General features: G+C 33.2%; 1 long non-coding RNA gene across 2 annotated transcripts; it reads right to left on the bottom strand.

Moving 5' to 3' along the window:
- Positions 1-2,323: 2,323 nt before the first annotated feature.
- Positions 2,324-3,646, bottom strand: LOC106407280. Of its 2 annotated transcripts, XR_007328452.1 has the most exons (5): positions 3,499-3,514; positions 3,046-3,318; positions 2,781-2,913; positions 2,605-2,665; positions 2,324-2,517 (listed from the first exon to the last, which is right to left on the bottom strand). It is a non-coding gene; the product is annotated as an uncharacterized LOC106407280 (long non-coding RNA). The 2 variants fall into 2 exon arrangements; XR_001281697.3 differs by having other exon boundaries at positions 3,046-3,646.
- Positions 3,647-18,664: the final 15,018 nt, after the last annotated feature.

Raw genomic sequence — 18,664 nt, 5'->3', positions numbered from 1 at the left:
ATCAAAATAAAATATTTTTATCTGTATAAAACTAATTTTATTATTGTACATTTTAAAAGTTATTATACCGCAAAATATATATCTCATTATTTTTAAATAATTTATCTTACTTGCAATTTACATTATATTTTCTATCTTTGACTTTAACAATTGTAGAACATGTCATTTTATTAATCTTTCTTACTCAATTTATCACAATGTTTTAAAAACACATAAAACTAATTAATTCACATTTATAGTAACACAAAAAATACATGCATCTCGACAGACAAAAAAATTAAATACATAAGAATATTTTCTTTTTCCGTCAAAAAGCCGTTCTATTACTCAGACTTGAGGTGGTCTGGGTAACCAGACCGGAATAGAAATACACAACATACATAAGATTATAAAAGAACCAAGAACACAACAAACATATTTTATTATTCTTCCCTCCTGTTTTTATGTCTCCTTTATTTTTTTTACTATTCAAAACAAACATGCTAATTTTATTATAATCAAAGCTATATGAATTATTTTAATAGAGTATTAACTCTATGAAAAGCATGTGAAAAATACTTTGATTAATTTAATTTTAAATGACTTACTATATCATAATTTTACATGAATTACCATATAATATAATTTTAAGTGACTTACCATATAATAATTTTAATTCACTTGTTTATATTAAAAGATGAATTAAATAATATTTCTTGATTAATATAATTTTAGATGACTTACCATATAATTTTTATGTTTTAATCATTTCTAAAAGTGATAACTTATCTATGATCATTGGAAAATGATGAGAATTTTTTAAAATTATATATTTGACTATTTTGCATTCATTTGAAACATTTTAGAATATATATATATAGTAAATGAGTGAATTTAATTAATATTATTAGGTTTACGTTAATTAGTTTTCTGGAATCTATGATTTATTGTATTCACTACTAATATAAATATATTTAAAACCATTTTTGTAATTGTTTCTGTAGTATCATATGTATTTAAATGTACATTATCAATTTATATAATTTAATCTATGATATTTAATTATTTCTATAAATAAATTATATTAATTCATCGATATTTAAGATGTTTAATTGTATATTTGGAAACATATATTAGATTAGGTAATTCTAGGATTAGTTTTCTTTTAAAAATTTTAATTAAATAAATAAAAAATTAAAAACCACCAACCAATCAAATTATAACAATTAATTGGAAAACTCTCATATGAGCGACACGTCAGCAGAAATCACTTAAGTGACTTCTCAATTAATATATAAGGGACTCTAGAAGATTATTTGGTGGTGTAGTTGTGTAAAATTCAGTTTCCTTTTAAGCATATTTTTTGTATGTTAGATTGGTTTTCCACACACATTTTGATTTTTCTCTAATATTTTGGCTTTTCCCGTAAATTTTAAGGTTTTCAAGACTTTTCTTCAAAGAGGACAAAACTTAAAGACTTCTGTTCACATAAGTTGACCTATGTTCAACATGAAATAATATTATCCAATTACACTGATTACTATATTTTAGTATTAGCTCGAGATTATTACTGTTTTATTATTTTGAGATTCTCTGTTTTTATTTAGTATTAACATCTTTTAACTATGATACTGACTGTAACTTGTTTTATACTATAAAGGTTTATATCTTACAATATTAAAAGTTGTAAATCCTCAATAGAGAGAGTGTCCACATCACCTAAAAAATCCGCCAATGAGAAAGTGTTGTTTTGCCACGTCAAACCCGTTCCTTAAAAAATTGCATTAAAACATTTCGATTGAACCCATTAACCTAATTTCATCGCAAGCCGTCTCTTCCGCTTCGTCTTCATCGTTACAGCTTTCTGCATTTTCTTCTGTTTCTCCACTTTTGATCATTCATTCCACTTCTTTAATTCTATCTGCGTGAGCAATGATATCCTTTCAAATTCCTCTCTTTCTCCAACTACATAAACTCATCTGTCTGTTGAAGTTTTTTACCGAACCAAATTCACTACAAGAATTTACTTAAATAGCTACTGATTATTTTGTAGCTATCACATACAATCTATAGCTAAAATCAGTTTAGCTACAGATGGCAACAAATTAAATCCCTGGCCTCAGCTCCCACGCTAAACAAAATCTCTAGCCATTTTGTAGCCATTTAGCAATGAATTAGCAAGAGCTTTTTCTGTAGCCACCAGCAACAACATTGCTACAACTTATTTTATTGCTAACTAGTGACAAGTATAGCTACAAATATTTTGTAGCCACATTATAATTTTAAAACTTTAATTGAAATTTAAATATAATTATTTATTTAAAATTATAGTTAATTCTCAAAATGAAAAAGTGTCAATTTTAATTTTCGAACATAATCCAACAAAAAGTAACTTGTTTGATACCAAAATGTTAACATTGTAAAACCAAATACAAAAAGATCTAAAACTAATGAAATTTTTGTTGAAAACCCAGCTTCTCCAAAGCTTTAAATTGGTCATCTTGTCCGTCATATGGTGTTCCGTTAGAAATCATAGAGCTGTAGTTTAGAAGAACAAAAATTCACTAAGGGATAAAATCTTTAGGAGAATTAAAAGGAAACTTAACAAGGTCAATGAGGATTTACCTCTGAAAAAATCAATGCAAAATGTATGTATATGGCAGGATAGCCTCCGTTCCTGTTGGTGCTGCAAAAACAACATAAAGGATTTAACTACTTGAAGCACAGAACAGGCGTCAAGATGTAACTTTCACAAAAAAAAAATCATGAACAAAACACTTGCTGTGCAGATAAAATCTTACCATCCAAAAGCTGTACGACTTGTGTGTAGCACGAGAGTAAGGACCGAGAGGACTGTGTTACCAAAGATCTCAACATCTTTCATAATCTCCCTAAAGCTCGGGTCAGGATCAACGTCGCAGTCCGAATCGAAGCCTGCGATTAGAAAACAAACACAGACTTCAACAAACTTAAATGTGAAATCAAACACGGCGAATCTGGTGTTTGAAGAAATCTGAGTTCCTTCTAAGGCAGACAGACATCAGAAATCAAGCACGGAACTGGTACCTGAAACTAAGCTGAGGAACTTCTCTTCTTGAATGAGGGCGGTTAACTCGAAATCTAGAAACACATATAGAGAGAGCTGCAATCTTCAGGAGAATAAACGTCGACAAGTCGATTTAAGAGAGCAATAACATATGGTTTGCTTCCCCCTGTGGGAAGGACGAAGCTGAAGTATCTTTCTTTGCTCGCTTTGAATTTGTCTCCCTTCACTCGGCCGCGTACTTCCCGATGAGAACCCTAAATCGATTCGTCATAAAACACTTCCACTACACAAATCTAAACAATATAATTTCACAGTAAATAAGGAAGAGGCTGAATGAAGAAATTAACCCAACTCAATTACGATTTGTAAACACCCACTACCCAAATCCGAATTACAAAATTAAAGAAGAATCTGTCTTGAAGCTATTAGAAAACGAAAAGATAAATATTGAAAAAGGCTGTGTATATCATCACCGTGAAGGGGAAAAGAGACTTGGAGAGAGACTGGGAAAGATGGAGAACAAGAATTAAAGTTATAATCAGAAAATTTTGGCGGAGATTTGGGAAAATATTTTTTTTTGGGGGGGGGGGGATACTGAAAGTTTTTGGAAAATATTTCGCGGCCATGAAATAAATCTGGCGGCTGGCGCTGATTTGTAATTTTTTTTTGGTAAGTGACGAAATGAGATAAATTATATACTCATTCTAATAAATACTTTCTAAATTATATCGATGCCTGCTAAAATCAAATATGCAACTAGTGTTATTATATTTTAATAACTATAATAAACATCTAAATTCCCAATATACAACTATGGATATTATGTTCATGGTTTAGGGTAAACATATTTAGGGTTTATTGTTTAGGGTATAGATTTTTAGGGTTTTCTTTTCAAAAAAATGAAGATTTACAGGGTTTAGAGTTTACTAAGCAGATTTTATGGTTTATGGTGTAAGATGTAAGGTTTAAGTTTAAGATTAGGTTCAATGTTTACATTTTTTTCAATTCGATACATAAAAATATTACATAAATGTGATTTTTACACCCTCAATTAAACACTTTTACAAAAAATTGTTTGTCTCAGTCTCTATAATCTATATGATCACTTATCACTAAATACATAAATCTCAGATCAAAATTGTCTAAATGTGTAGTGGAATACATTTCTTTAATCGAATTTTAAAATACTGGTGATACTATCTATCATATCATATGATGCCAAAGTATTCACAATCATTTGTTTGTTAAAATTGCTTTTGCGATAACTTATTCTTTAGCTAATCAGTAGCAAGTTAGTTATGGAATAACTACAAATCACAGTTGTAGCTACTTAGCTAGAGATCGCAACAGATTTAGCTATAAATTTATAAATTTCTACTTTTGTTGCTATCTGTTGCTATTTACGTAGCTAATGAATATGGCTACGGAATTGTCGTCGCTCGTCCTTAGCTATATTAAACAATTCTTGTAGTGATTCTACAACCTCCATTCACCAAAAACAATCGATGGGCATGAAATTGGTTCAAACCTCCGGCAAGTCTCCGGTTGCTTTATATGTCAACGACGTTGGATAATGGGAGTCGTATCAATCTCAACGGGTCCATCGGCATTGGAATTATACTTCCGTTTGATCCATTTCTGGGAGGTCGAAAACGGTTCGAAAGGTGGAGCTCTTATTGGCTTAGAGATGCTCATCATCGACGAACAGGTCTGAGTGTTTTCTTCCACAATTTCATTTTAATTTGATAGTTACAGTAAAAATTATCATAGTTATGCAGATTACTTGACATAATCGTATACCTTCTCAAATATAATTTCAGGTTTGTTTAATAAACGTATAAATGATTTTTATACCAAAACTATAAAGCCCAAATTTTTACTATGCTGATATAAGTGAAAAAAAATCAATGAAAAAACCCAATGAAGCGAAAATGCCGAATGAAAAAATTGGTTGTAATAGATGCTCAATATAAAAGAAAAACTTATATTATTATTAATTTTGAGTAACGGGTCTGACGTTTTTGTTTTCGGACAGGCCACTCTGATCCAAGCGTTCATCTCATCACATCGTGCTCCATGGTACGAGCTTTGAGGAATTTCTACGCAACGAAAAGCAAAGAGCTATGCAACGAAGGCCTGCCGAGTTGCTGATCACCTTTTAGCAATATGTTTCAAATACAGACCTGTTTTAATCGGTCTAGACCACATGTGCCTACCTATGGACGATGACCGGTTCAGATTCCACGTTCATGAGGATTTGAATCCAACTGTGGACTAAGGGGATACCACTATGGTAAGGTCTGAAACGATCTGCAGCTTTATTCTTTATCTGAATTGTTATTTCTTATCTTTTGTTTACTTGGTTATCTTTGCTTATCTGTGTAATTCTTATAGTTAGCTGATAAATTTATTCTAACAATGGTGTAGATGTTGTTGGCCACATGAAGCTATTGAATGGAGAATTGCTCATTCACCGTACTGTCCTTGACGAAGTGGAATAGCGAACACAAGGTGTGTTCTAATTCACTTACAAACTAAGTAGTAAGCTGTCTACATGTATTTAAATAATGTCTTCTCTCTATTGAATAGTTAAGTGTCTAGCTATCAAATGAACATAATCAACATTTTCAAAGGGCCTGTTATGAAACTGTATCCCTGGGACCAGGCAGCAACTGTGTTCTACAAATTCACGGCCAGTGCCGACAAATCCTGTCATCCTTTTAGTGGCGACTGTGAATCCAAAACGTATCGGAGGAAAATATTTTTTCAGTTTGCTTAACCAGCTCAATGCTTCTCTTAACATTAAGGCTCCGACTGGTGACCTTTTCGGGAACACGAGGAACGAATAGGAAAGGAACGTATAGGAATAAAATTGCAGGAATGAAAAATAATGTTTGTTCCTTATCAAATTTAACAAGGAATGTTTTTGTTCTATATTTCTCTACAAAAAAGGAATTGGGAGGAACAAGAAGGAAAAACTATTCCTTGTGAATGGTGATTTTTTTTGGGAATGATAAGGAATTCAGTGTTCCCTTTCGTTCCTTGGTCACCATTCAAAGCCTTGTTTCATAATTTATTTGAAATAATTTGTCCATCTGATTCCACGTTTTGATGTCTGACCCATAAAAAACAGAAACCCTTGCCTTCAGCTCAATGTCATCATCACGTTTTTTCATCTACAAAGATTCCAACCCACAATCGACTACTTCAGTTGTCAGTATTTAATGAGGCAACATGTTCGTATCATATTCGTTTGTATTTGGTATGACCACAAGTACATGTTCAGCCAACGTTAGAACCCTTTGTGGTTTGCATATTGTGTCAGGTTGAATTCTAACCCAGAGTTAGCTAAGAAAGTGAATGCATATGAGGGGACTAAATCTGAGGCAATGACAATTGGAAAAATATTTGCTTATATCAAGCAAGGATCAGCCAAGGTAAAATAAAATATGTATATAGCCACAAAAACCAAATAACTTAACAATATAAATCCCTGTGTTTTTGACAAATGCAGGAGGCTTTTTTGAGTGCATTGTCTCAATTGATGATGTTTAACCATGATTCTTCTTGGTATTATATCGATCGCAGTGATTGCAAAACAGAGGCCAACAGAATGCCTTCTTCGTTTGTGTGCTCTAAATGCGGCAATGAAAACGTAACCGGGGTCACAAAGTAATGAACTTAATGCTCAGTATTCAATAAATCGTTGGCTTGGATTGCTATTTGTTTTCTCTTATGCACTGGTATCTTGATAATTAGATCCCTGTCTACGACAATAACGACCAGGATGTGTTCGTTTTACTTGGTGATGCAGGCCGTGAGCTAACTGGAAAGCATGCCTTTGGATTGGTTGATAAATACTTTGAGGTAGCTTGCCATTACATTAGTCATCCTTCCCAACTCATTAAACCTAACTAAACTTTTTTCAAAATGTTAGGCTAATGGTGATCTTGGTCCTCACGATGAGATGCATGCCTGTCCCACAAACTTTGATCGACACCATTGGTCAAACACATAGGTTCAAGGTGAAAGTTTTGAATACAAAGGAAGGACTCGGGCAATAACAGTTATGAAGGTTGTCTCTCCCGCAGTCCAGCAACCTTTAACAGCCTCAGTTGGAATCCCACTTGCCACCAATTTTAAAGTGCCTCTATTTTCTGCAAGTGATTAGGGTCCGTCCTTCAAAAACTGGAGACCTAGCTGATGAAGAAAACTCCAGTACAAGTACTGTGACGAAGCACAGAGAGGAAAACGTGCTAAATTTGAGTAATAGAGCATTAACTAATATCTTATAAAATGCACTCATGCGTAGGAGTGTAACTTATCTTTTCATTTTAATTCTGAGCTTTTGCTAAGTTTTTTTATATATATATTTAAGTATGGCTTTTCATTAAATATTTGCAAGCAGATGACTCATTTGGTATTTCTTAATGTTACAACTTCGTATTATCTGACGAATGTATGCTATCAAAAGACCCATTATTTCTCTGTGTATCTGAATCATTTTACAAAGTTCTTCTCTATCTATACTATTAAAGCAGAATCTCTACTGGGATTATGTATCAATATCAGAGAAATAATGTGTAGCATTAATATAAATATTTTAAACAAAATGTGAAAAATATATTAGAAATATAACGTCAAATATACATATGTTTGGTAATCTTCGGATATCCATTCAGGTTTGGATATCCAACCTCTTCTAATTCCATACCCGTTCCAGTATTTTGTTACTTTGGGCTTTGTTATTTCTTTGTATTATTGACAATTAGTTTTTCAAATAGTTGATAACTAATCCCAAAAGATTATATATTACTGCCAAAAACAGTGTTTAGTGGAAGAGTATCATATCTAAAGTATCCAAACAAATGAGAAATCGCTTAAACTATCACATTCTTAATATCATTTTTCATGTTTACTTTAACTACATTTATCTTTAGTTTTAAAGAAGTAAATACGTACTTATATCCTTAGGGTTAACTAATATAAACTTAGGGTTTATATTTGAGGGGCGGGATTTTGGAGTGTATAGTTTAGGATTTTTAAAAATAAATAAAATTTTAAAAATAGTTTCAAAAAGATTTTTCGAATTGCAACATAAAATTTTGGAAAAAATCGAAAGTTTTATAAAGATTTTGAATTTAAAAACGTATAATTCGAAAACTATATAAATTTTTAATTATTATTTAAATGATTATTTATATTTATATAACTATAAAGTAATGATAGAATAGTATTTTGGACTTTAATTGAAATTTCATACTTTACGTATTTGTGAAAATATCCATTTAATAAAGGTAAACATAAATAATAGTTTTCTAAAAAAATATAAATAATAGTACCAGAATGAAATAAAACACAACTCTCCCAAAAACATAGGACTGATTCTTTATTTTTAATTTTGGGAAATGAGGCATACTAACCATACAAAAAAACATAAATTCACTGACTAACCAAAATCTCTCCCTCTCTCCTACTTTCTCTTCCTATCTCTCTCTTACTTCTCTCTACAAATCTGATTTCTAATTTTTTTGGTTATTTGGCAAATAAGCCATTTAATTTTATTCTGTAAATTCAGGATATTATTCATCGCCAAACAAAAATTAAGTAAATTATCTTTGTGTAGCACGGAGAAACACTCTAGTGTTTGATAAAAACAACTAAGGCTAAGTGAATATAGCCTTTTAATTCATATCTCTAGCTAGATGATTATTTGGTTTTGTACTTATGTTATGTAATGCACTGGAGGTGCTCTTAGACTCATGCTTACTATTCTGCTTTGAAAGTGATCATTATTGCTTTTCGTTTTGATTTGTCTCTAAATTTATTTTTGTATTTTTCGTAAATTTTAATGTGAGTAGACTTCTGTTCAAAGACAAAAAAATGAAGACTTCTGTTCAGAGAAGTTTACCTATGTTCAACATCAAATAATATATCCAGTTACACTGATTATTATACTGGATATATTGGCTGCGACTTGTTTAAGAGTTAAGACCATAAAGATAGTTTAAAGGTGACTGTGAACATAAGTTTACGTACTTGTGTTCATTTTGATATTGACTGTGACTTGTTTGAGACTATAAAAATGGTTTAATAGGTTTGATAAAAACCATTAAGACAAAGTTAATATTAGACGATTTAATTGGATCTCATTTTCTCCTTTGAACGAAAATACTAGTTGGAATCTAGCCAGAACAGTTTTACATTATAACAATTTGAAATTAGATTTGAAGTGTGAGAGCATTCTAAAGGGAAAAACATCAATAAGCTTTACTCATCGCTTTGTTTCCCCGAATTTTTCTTTGAAATATAGTGTGTTCTAATTCTTACACGAATTTTATTAATTACTTAAAGAAATTTATATCTTCACAAATAGACTTTCCTTCTCTCTCCTCCAATATTCTTCTCTCGAGCCCCCAAACCTCCGTTTCGCCTTGCTCCGGTGTCGGTGGTGAGAGTACCGCCGCCGGAGGCGCTCCTCCTTACCCTTCCTCTTTTCCTCTTTGCCATTGTCTCGCCTTTCACCTTTTCTCTTCGATATGTCTCTGGCTCTGGGCGTGTGAAGTTCTCCGGCGTCTCCTCCAGCTCGGGATGGTGTAGATCCGTGGTCCCTTCCTCCGTTTTGGTGTCAAGGCGAGTCGAGAGTGGTGACTATTGAGTCAATGGTCGGTTTTTAGGGTTCGGTGGGTACGATTGATTTTTCCCTTCGTCGATCTACTCGAAAATCGAGGCACGGCGACATGGTTCGACCTCTCTCTTCGCAGATCCGGTGGATCGACTGGCCGCATGGCTTGTCTCTGGTTCTTGTTGCTCGAGTTGGTTGGTTTGTTTGGTTGGAGTGGATCTCAGCCTTGTGATCTCGGGTTTGCTCTCTCCTTCCGGCTCCATCAGTTTAGGCTCTGGTGGTCTTCTTTCCATTGCTGCTTCGGTGTTGCTGCTTGTCACTGCTGTGGCTCTGCTCTGGTCTTCGTCGTCCTGTTTTCTGGCATTGTTTTTCCTAATCCTCGGAGTGACGGTGACGGCTGTCTCTCCTTGGTGGGCGTCTTCTCCTTCTTCGTTGATCCACAGTCTCTTGTCAACGATTCTGTGCTCAGCTTTGCTTTGTGAAACCGCGCTTTGGTTCTCAAAGGCGGCAGTGGCTTAGAGACTAGCTTGTTGGGTCTGTTGCTTTCTCTTTGTTGGCTCCACTGTTTTGGAGTTGCTGAATCCCAGTGCCACCGATGTGGTCATTTGGCAACTGTTGGTAGCAGCTCTCTATTGTCCTTTGTGAAGGTTGATGTGTCCTTAGGTCTCTCAATGCAGCAGCGTTTTTGGACCCGCTTTTTGTTCATATATCGAGTATTCTCGGTTCAGCTTTGCAGACTTTGGGGATCTCTTGGTTTTGGTTTTGCTTACCGCTTTGCTTAGCTTTTGGAGGAGGTAGTAAGGTTTCAGAGTGGAGATGCGGCTTGTCTTTGTGAGTGAGCTCCTGCTATTAAGCTCCTTTTGATCTGGCTTCGGAGGTGGAGTTGCGGCGGGCTCCTGCTATTAAGCTGATAGTTAGTATTTGGGAGTGGAGATGCGGCTCGATTTCGCGAGTGAGCTCCTGCTATTAAGCTCTGTTAGTTTGTGTTGTCTTGGTGTTTTTGTCCCCGAAAGGAACTTCGCTATTGCTGCCAGATGAAACAACTTCCTTTTGCCTTCTTTGCGGTTTGGCATCTCTTTTCCTTGCTGCTCTCTCATGTTACCCTTAACTAGAGATTTGCTCGTTTATCGCTATCACTCTCTACGGATACTTATAAGTTGAAGTTTTGGGTTTTACCAATTGTCGTTTGCTTCCACGTTTTTTACCTTTTTTTGCCGTGGAACCAATTACCTTAGGTTTTACAGTTTGTCGACAACTTATTATAACACCTTATCTTCATTTCTTGAACTGATTTTTACATTCTTAGCAAAAAAAAATATAGTGTGTTATACATGATTTACAATTTTGAGTTATCTTTTTAGTAAAATTGATAAATCAAGTATTAACACAATCACATCAATAGTTAACAATACAGGAATACATTCTCAGATTTTCATTTTAATTAGTTTATTCTTTTATATATACCAGAAAAAAAATAAAAATATAGCAACATCAGAAGCTGGCAGGTTGGTCCATTGTATTAGTCTCTGAGTGATATTGCCACGATGGGTTTGCGCCAAGGTTGTTCCCTGTCACCTTACCTGTTCGTAATATGCATGCAGGTGCTATCTAAACTGCTTGATAAAGCAGCAGCAGAGAAAGAGAATTGGATATCACCCGTATTGTAAGGAGTTGAGTCTAACTCATATATGTTTTGCGGATGATGTGCTAGTGTTTTCAGATGGGAGAAAGAGGTCCATTGAAGGCATTTTGGCTGTGTTTCAGCAGTTTGCAAGGATGTCGGGGCTTAATATTAGTCTTGAAAAATCTACGCTATATCTGGCAGGGGTAAGAGCAGAAGATAGTGCGGATATTCTGGAACAATTTCCATTTGAAGCTGGTTCTTTACCGGTAAGATATCTTGGGCTTCCTCTTCTCACCAAGAAAATGACTGTTCAAGACTATAGTCCTCTTATTTCAAGAATAAAGACTCGAATCTCTTCATGGACGGCGAGACATCTTACTTTTTCGGGTAGACTCCAACTCATTGGTTCGGTTATATATAGTATAACGAACTTTTGGATGTCAGCTTATAGACTACCGAATCAGTGTATCCAGGAGATAAATAGCATCTGTGCGGCTTTTTTATGGTCTGGACCAGTACTGTCTACGCACAAAGCTAAGATAGCATGGTCAGATGTGTGTGTGCCGAAAGACGAAGGAGGGTTAGGCTTGCGAATAGAGTTTCTTGTTTAAAGCTCATCTGGCGTTTGTTATCTGCAAGATCTTCTTTGTGGGTACAATGGATATGGAAGTATCTCATAAGGAGTGTAAAGAAAAGTAGTTCTTTGGGTTCATGGATGTGGAAGAAGCTGTTGAAGTTAAGACCTATGGCTCAGCAGTTAACTAAAATGGAGATTAATAGTGGCTCAAATACATCATTTTGGTTGGAGGAATGGTCACCATTGGGGAAACTGATTGATTTAACAGGAGATGGAGGTTGTATGGCTTTGGGTATTCTTTTGAATACTACGGTGGAAAGAGCTATTCAGATGTACAAGGTTAGAAGACATCAAATTTCTGTGTTTAGAATGATAGAGCAGGAAATTATGAAGTTGGGTTAAATATGCTGGAGGATGTTTGTCTTTGGAAAAGGGAGAATGGAGATTTCAAAATGGGTTTCATCACATCCCAAACTTGGAATCTCACAAGGGTTCATGCGCCAAAAGTTCCTTGGAGTAGAGGTATTTGGTTCCCTGAAGCCACTCCGAAATTTGCTTTTCTTGCGTGGATTGCAAACCACAATAGATTAGCAACGGGGGATAGGATCCTTAGATGGAATCCTCAAGCTATATCCACCTGTTGGCTCTGCAAAATGGAGATTGAAACGAGAGATCATTTATTTTTTTAGTGTATTTACTCGAAAGAAGTTTGGAGGGGGACCATTGGCAATCTCGCGGGTAATGGTAGCTTTTTTCAATGGTTTCAAGTGATTCAGGCTGTGGTAAATGGTCCAAGGGAGAGATACTCAAATTTCTTGCTGAGTTATTTTCTTCAGGCTGTTGCTTATGCACTATGGCATGAGAGAAATGTGAGAAGAGTTGGTGAAACTTCGCAGCCAGTTTCTTGTTTGATTGCAAGATTGGAAAATTTGGTGAGAAACAAAATCATTTCGTTAAAGAGGAGGAATGGAAGGAAGTATGAGAAAGGGAAGTGTGGTTTGGGAGAAAATAGTTTATAGTTTTGAGAGAGCTATAGTTTTGTATAAAAAATCATAGAACAATTGCAGTCCTTTCTGTACAATGTTGTGAATCGAGAGAAAAAGAGAATTGGTTAATCTTATTATTAGTTCGTAGACAACGATGCCTATATATAAGAATACAAAGTTAGGGTTTATAACCTCTAGAACATGGGTTTATGGGCCTATATGAACATCCATAAAATAGTTCATAACACTCTCCGTTGGATGTTCATTATACAAAATAAACTCTAAAGCGCATAAGATGCTGTCTCATTAAAAATTTTACCAGGAAAACTCAGTGGAAAAAACCGTGGTGAAGGGAAAAAGAGTGCAGCGCGCATCTAATTCCCCTGATGAGAACATAACTTGAGATATCTGATAGGACACAATCCAATGTGATGAATTAACTCATTCTTGGGGTTGGACCGGTTTACTTCTCTTGGCATTTTTGACACTCCTCACTAAAACTTGAATATCTTGGTGACCGTAGGACAAAATGACTTCAAACCACTTGGAAATCGAAGCTAACATCCATGTCTAACTTTAGGCACCGATCTGGCTCTGTTAAGATGGAAATATCAAGTAATATTTTGAATATCATATGATATTAGGTATTCTGGACAGCTTGTATATGTCCCACGAAAACAGCCATATCTCGAGTTCTATCATGGAGAATGACTTGATTCAAATTGGAAATGAAAATAGATTCAAAGATCTTTCTCCGGACACCAATTTCATATTTTAATTTCATCTATACGGTCTCCTTTGATTCAAAATATTTTAACGTTCGTTTCTGTCTAGCGAATGAAATGTGTCTATACCTTGATTCTTGTTCAAGTATGATTGATCTTTGATCATTATCTTCTGCTTATTTTAGTCTCAAAATACATTGGAAGATTGATAGATTTTCATCACTTAAGTGTTAACATTTCTCTTTAGGTATCTATCATTTATGTGTTCTTTGTTGCCTCGTTAAAACCTTGACATGAAAAACCCAATGGGACAAAAACCATGATAAGGAAAAAGAGTACAACTACGAACATCATCATATTTCTTCCCTTGGAAGCATCATCTTAGAGAGATGTTTTCTCATCATATATATTTTTCTTTTAAGAATTGATATAAGCATATCCTTAGTAATAAACTCATTTGATTGTCAGATAATCTCTTAGACCATTGGACTTCTTATCCATAGCATTATTTTCACACAAAAGATCATATTTTGGTCTATTTGGACTTCTTGTCCAAATTTCCTTTTATAGACAATCTTCTAAACCTTCACATTATGCATACTTATACATACGAGTTATCCTTTTGCTTCTCGTAAAAGTTACAATTATGAATATCCTTCTTGTCATACGAATCACATCTTTCAATCATGAAAAAGATCAATAAATTTCCCAATATTATGGTACTCATGACCAAGAATTATTTTCTTTATATGCTCAGTATACTCGGACAATAATGTTCTCGAGAACTAACACTTACTCTGCTTCTAACAGTCCAAATCTTTATGGAGTTTACTACTTCTTGCAGTTTATATTCTTTTGGATCGTTCACATAAATTTCATTATTCCAGTGGCTCTCAATTCCTTTTCTTTGTTGCCAGACTAAAGAAACTTGAAAGTTTATGCTTCCACCACATGATGATATGTTTCTTTATAATCAATTATAGGTCTTTGTTACAATCCTTCTGCAACTACAACATCAAATCTCATGATTTTATTATCGCCTTTATTCTTTCACATTAAGATCCATTTATGTGACACTGGTTTTACACCGTTAGGTGTGGGGACTACCTGTCCAAATACTCTTATCTTTCAAATAGATTGCATCTATTGTTTATTTCCTCTTTCGGCCATTTATCATATTGTGTGCACATTTCAATAGATGATTCATGATCCTCATTCTCATCAACTGCTTCATTGCATGCATAAGTATTTACGACGTCGATTTGGTATCGGTTCCATATCGTTCCTGATACAACATAGCTATTTGAGTTTTCTTTATTCTCAGGTACCTGAATTTCTTTCTTGTCATGTTTTCTATCTTTCCTCGAGATCTTTAATCTTTCATTCCTCGATTCTGCCATTCTCATTCAAGCTTTTTTTCTTTTATGAGGATTATTATATTCAGAACTGATAAGTCTTTCACGCTTCAAGCACTCTTTAAACTCATTAGCAGTTTGATACTGTCATTCTGGGACATCAATTTAAATTGGAGCATTTAGAGCTGGTACTTGTGACTTAATCACTTTCTTAGGGTCAGTAAATGAGCATGGCAACTCATATGCTAATATTTTTAATAGAATTATCTCCAAACATTCATTTTTGGACTTCTATTCACGCTCTTTAGTCCGAGGATTAATGATAATTCATTCAACTCATTCATTCTCCAGCTGTTTATTTTCTCCCCTTAATGTTGGATAGACTAACTATGAGTCTTTAAATAAATTTTATAAAATCTTCAAAATTTTATCATCAATGGAGATCATATCTAGGACTGTTCAATATGGTAAAACCGAACCGTACCGAACCGAACCGAACTGAAATAGACAATATGGTTTGGTTTTGGTATATACCATATAAACCAAATGGATATAATTTTATAAAAACCGTAGGATTTGGATATGGTTTGGTATATAACCGATTAAACCGAATAAACCGATTAAAAGTAGAAACATGTAAATATGTATCTATTTTATAACAATACATGAAAATCTATTTGTTACATAAGTTAAATTTGTGTTAATAACTATTACCATAATTTTATAGTAATAAAGAACCTTAATTTGTAAAACACTTGAACTATAATTAAATAACAATACATCGCAATTCACACATCTTATTTTCTAAGTTTTCTTTTGATCTTTTTGCTTTATTTTAGTCTTCACTAAATTAATATGAAGATTATAAATTTGATGGACAATAATTAATGAAAAATTTTCACAACTTTTTTCTTATCTGTAAACAAACAGAGTTTCGTGTTCGATTGAAAAAACATGACTTTAATGAACACTAAATATGGAAGAGTGGAAAAACTTTTCTTTCATGTTTCTGTTTTGTTTCATATTTTTATTTTCAAAATTTGAAGCTTTGATTTTAGTTATAGATTTGATTATTTTATTTGACGGTAGAAGCATTTTTACTTTTTTTGTTCATTTATTTGAACATGTAATATATTTTTAATAAATGACTGTATTGACAATATGACTCTAAAATTCATATAATATGATCTCAAACTAAATAATTATGTTTTTTGGTATAAAACCGAATAAACCGAAAACCGACGGTATATAAACCGAACTGAACCGAAGTAAATATGGATTTAGAATGGTAGTTATATTTTACTAACCGAAATACCGAAAACCAAAAAAAACCAAACCTAAACCGAACCGATATCCGGATTGAACACCCCTCATATCCAACATATTCATAACTTCCTTTGAGGTCCCATCTTTTAGCTGTGTGGTGGAGCAACTACAACTTGTGAAAATTTTCTAGATGAGTATCTTTGGTTTCTGACCCAAAACCAATTTAATAGGGAGAGTTTTTAATTACTCTTTGGCATTATGCGAATCATTGATGTTGCATCTTAAGTATGAACATTAGCTACAATATGTTCATCATGTATCTCCATATGAATAAAATAACCATTAAAGGCTTGTTAATTCACCAGTTTTACCAATCTCGCAAACATCTGGTTGCGATTTATGATAAGGATACATACGACCTTCTTGTCGATGCATTAACATATGATGGATGATCAGTCCACCAGTGGGTGATCAAGCCCACAAACATGTCATTGTTTAAATAGGTTTTAAATCTATTTGACTGGTGAAAATCGTATTCTTATATTTCCTTGTAAGCAAGCAGCATATAACAGATCATTCGTAAGAATCTTCTGGTTCTTCAACGAATATGCATATGATTATCTTTCGCATCATTACTAAACCGGGATGGCATAACCGGTTTGCCAAACATTACACTTTCGGTAAACTTCTGGTTTACTATTACATTTATCTCTATTTTCTAATCATTGTGTAGTACAATACAATAGTGCTTTGGTGATACTTCTGATTGAAGGTATTCAACATTTCCATTTACTTATTGTCTCAACATTACTAGAGTATAAATCTCGTGGTTTTATTTTATAAATGACTATTTAAGTCTATTTCCAGTGTGAACATACTTCTGGATGTTCCACTTACTAGGGACGTGAGATTATCTAATCTTCCCCTCGAGATAATGATACTCAAGGTTCATATATCTGGAATTGAATCTCACTTTATAATCAACAACATATCCAATTTAAGGTCATGTGTTATATCTTAGATCTTTTTGATCTTTGAGACTTGGAAAAGTATAACGCATTAATGATTTTAACTTGTGTTCCCATAAGCAAGCATGTATCTGCTCCTCTAGAGCTTTCAATAATTTTGATACCACAAGACATTGTACTCACAATAATTTTCTTTCATCTTTATATGAATGAATCATATCTCTTCTTTATTACCATCTTTATTTTTTCAACTTTAAGTGAGAATATGAGTTCTAAAAAAAATCTTTGGATTTTAACCTTATTTATATCCACATTCACGTCTACAATCACTTTTATGTCTACTTTCTTGACCAATGTTGATTTTCTTTTTCAATATAAAATGTCAGATTCTCTTGAAGAGAATGATCATAATCAACTAGATGTGATTTTTTCATCTTACATTAGTAGCTCATTATTATTTTTTCTTAGTCTCAAGGAGACAAAATATAGTTATAAACTTCTTTAATCTCATTTTATCAATCGGGTGTCTACTAGACAACATTAAATAATTATTTTATTCACTATCTTTTTACTATCATGCCATTAATCATTTTTAGATTATATGATTAAGTTTTCAACAAAATATTTAAACGAATCAAATGACATGTATAATTAATTTATTTAATCAAAGGTTTATTTGACTATAAATTATTATTAAGCATGATAGGGAATATAAACTTATCTCGATAGTAGAAGTAAAACAGGAATTGAAAATCTGGCATGAAGATGATCTTTAAAACATTTTCTATCTTTCGGCTAGTTAGAATCTCAAATATACATAACCCTGAAATACTTAAAATTGCTCATAAAACATGGCTATATTGATATTTTAGTAAACATCAATATGTAATATCAAAATTAATTTTGTAGCATTATCCCAATATTATTACTAACAATACAAAAAACATGTGTAGTATTCAAAAGAATAATATCGTCAATCTGTGGACTAGAGACCAAGCAACATATAAAAGGAGTGAGCGGCAAAATATACAAATATGATTTTAAATCAATCATAAAGAATAATGACTATAGAACCGCTAGAACAAATACACTGTAATGCATATGAAACCATAAACATGATAGAAGACACATATTATTATTTATACATGAAGTTCGACGAATGTATCAACCGGTGAAATATAAATTAGTGAGAAACAAGAACCACTCATATAAAATAATATCATTTATTGTATTGACAGCAATAGGTCAAACTCAGACTCATATTATATTGCTAAAAGAACAAAGTATATATGTGAATAATAATACTATGACTATGTCATGTGTTAACTGTATGAATGAATTAAGTAATGAAACAATAACCATATATACTAACGTGATAACAACAACACATATGACAATAAAGAGTATCAACTATAACAAGAAATGATTCGTAGGTTTTAATTGTAGTTATAGATTCTAACTTTTAGTTCACAGTATCAACAATAAAAATAGTGAGCTAAGTGGTGATGGTTAT

The sequence above is a fragment of the Brassica napus genome, chromosome C9 (assembly GCF_020379485.1).
Source record: "Brassica napus cultivar Da-Ae chromosome C9, Da-Ae, whole genome shotgun sequence".
Classification (NCBI taxonomy): Eukaryota; Viridiplantae; Streptophyta; class Magnoliopsida; order Brassicales; family Brassicaceae; genus Brassica; species Brassica napus.
This window is presented reverse-complemented; position numbering and strand designations above follow the sequence as displayed.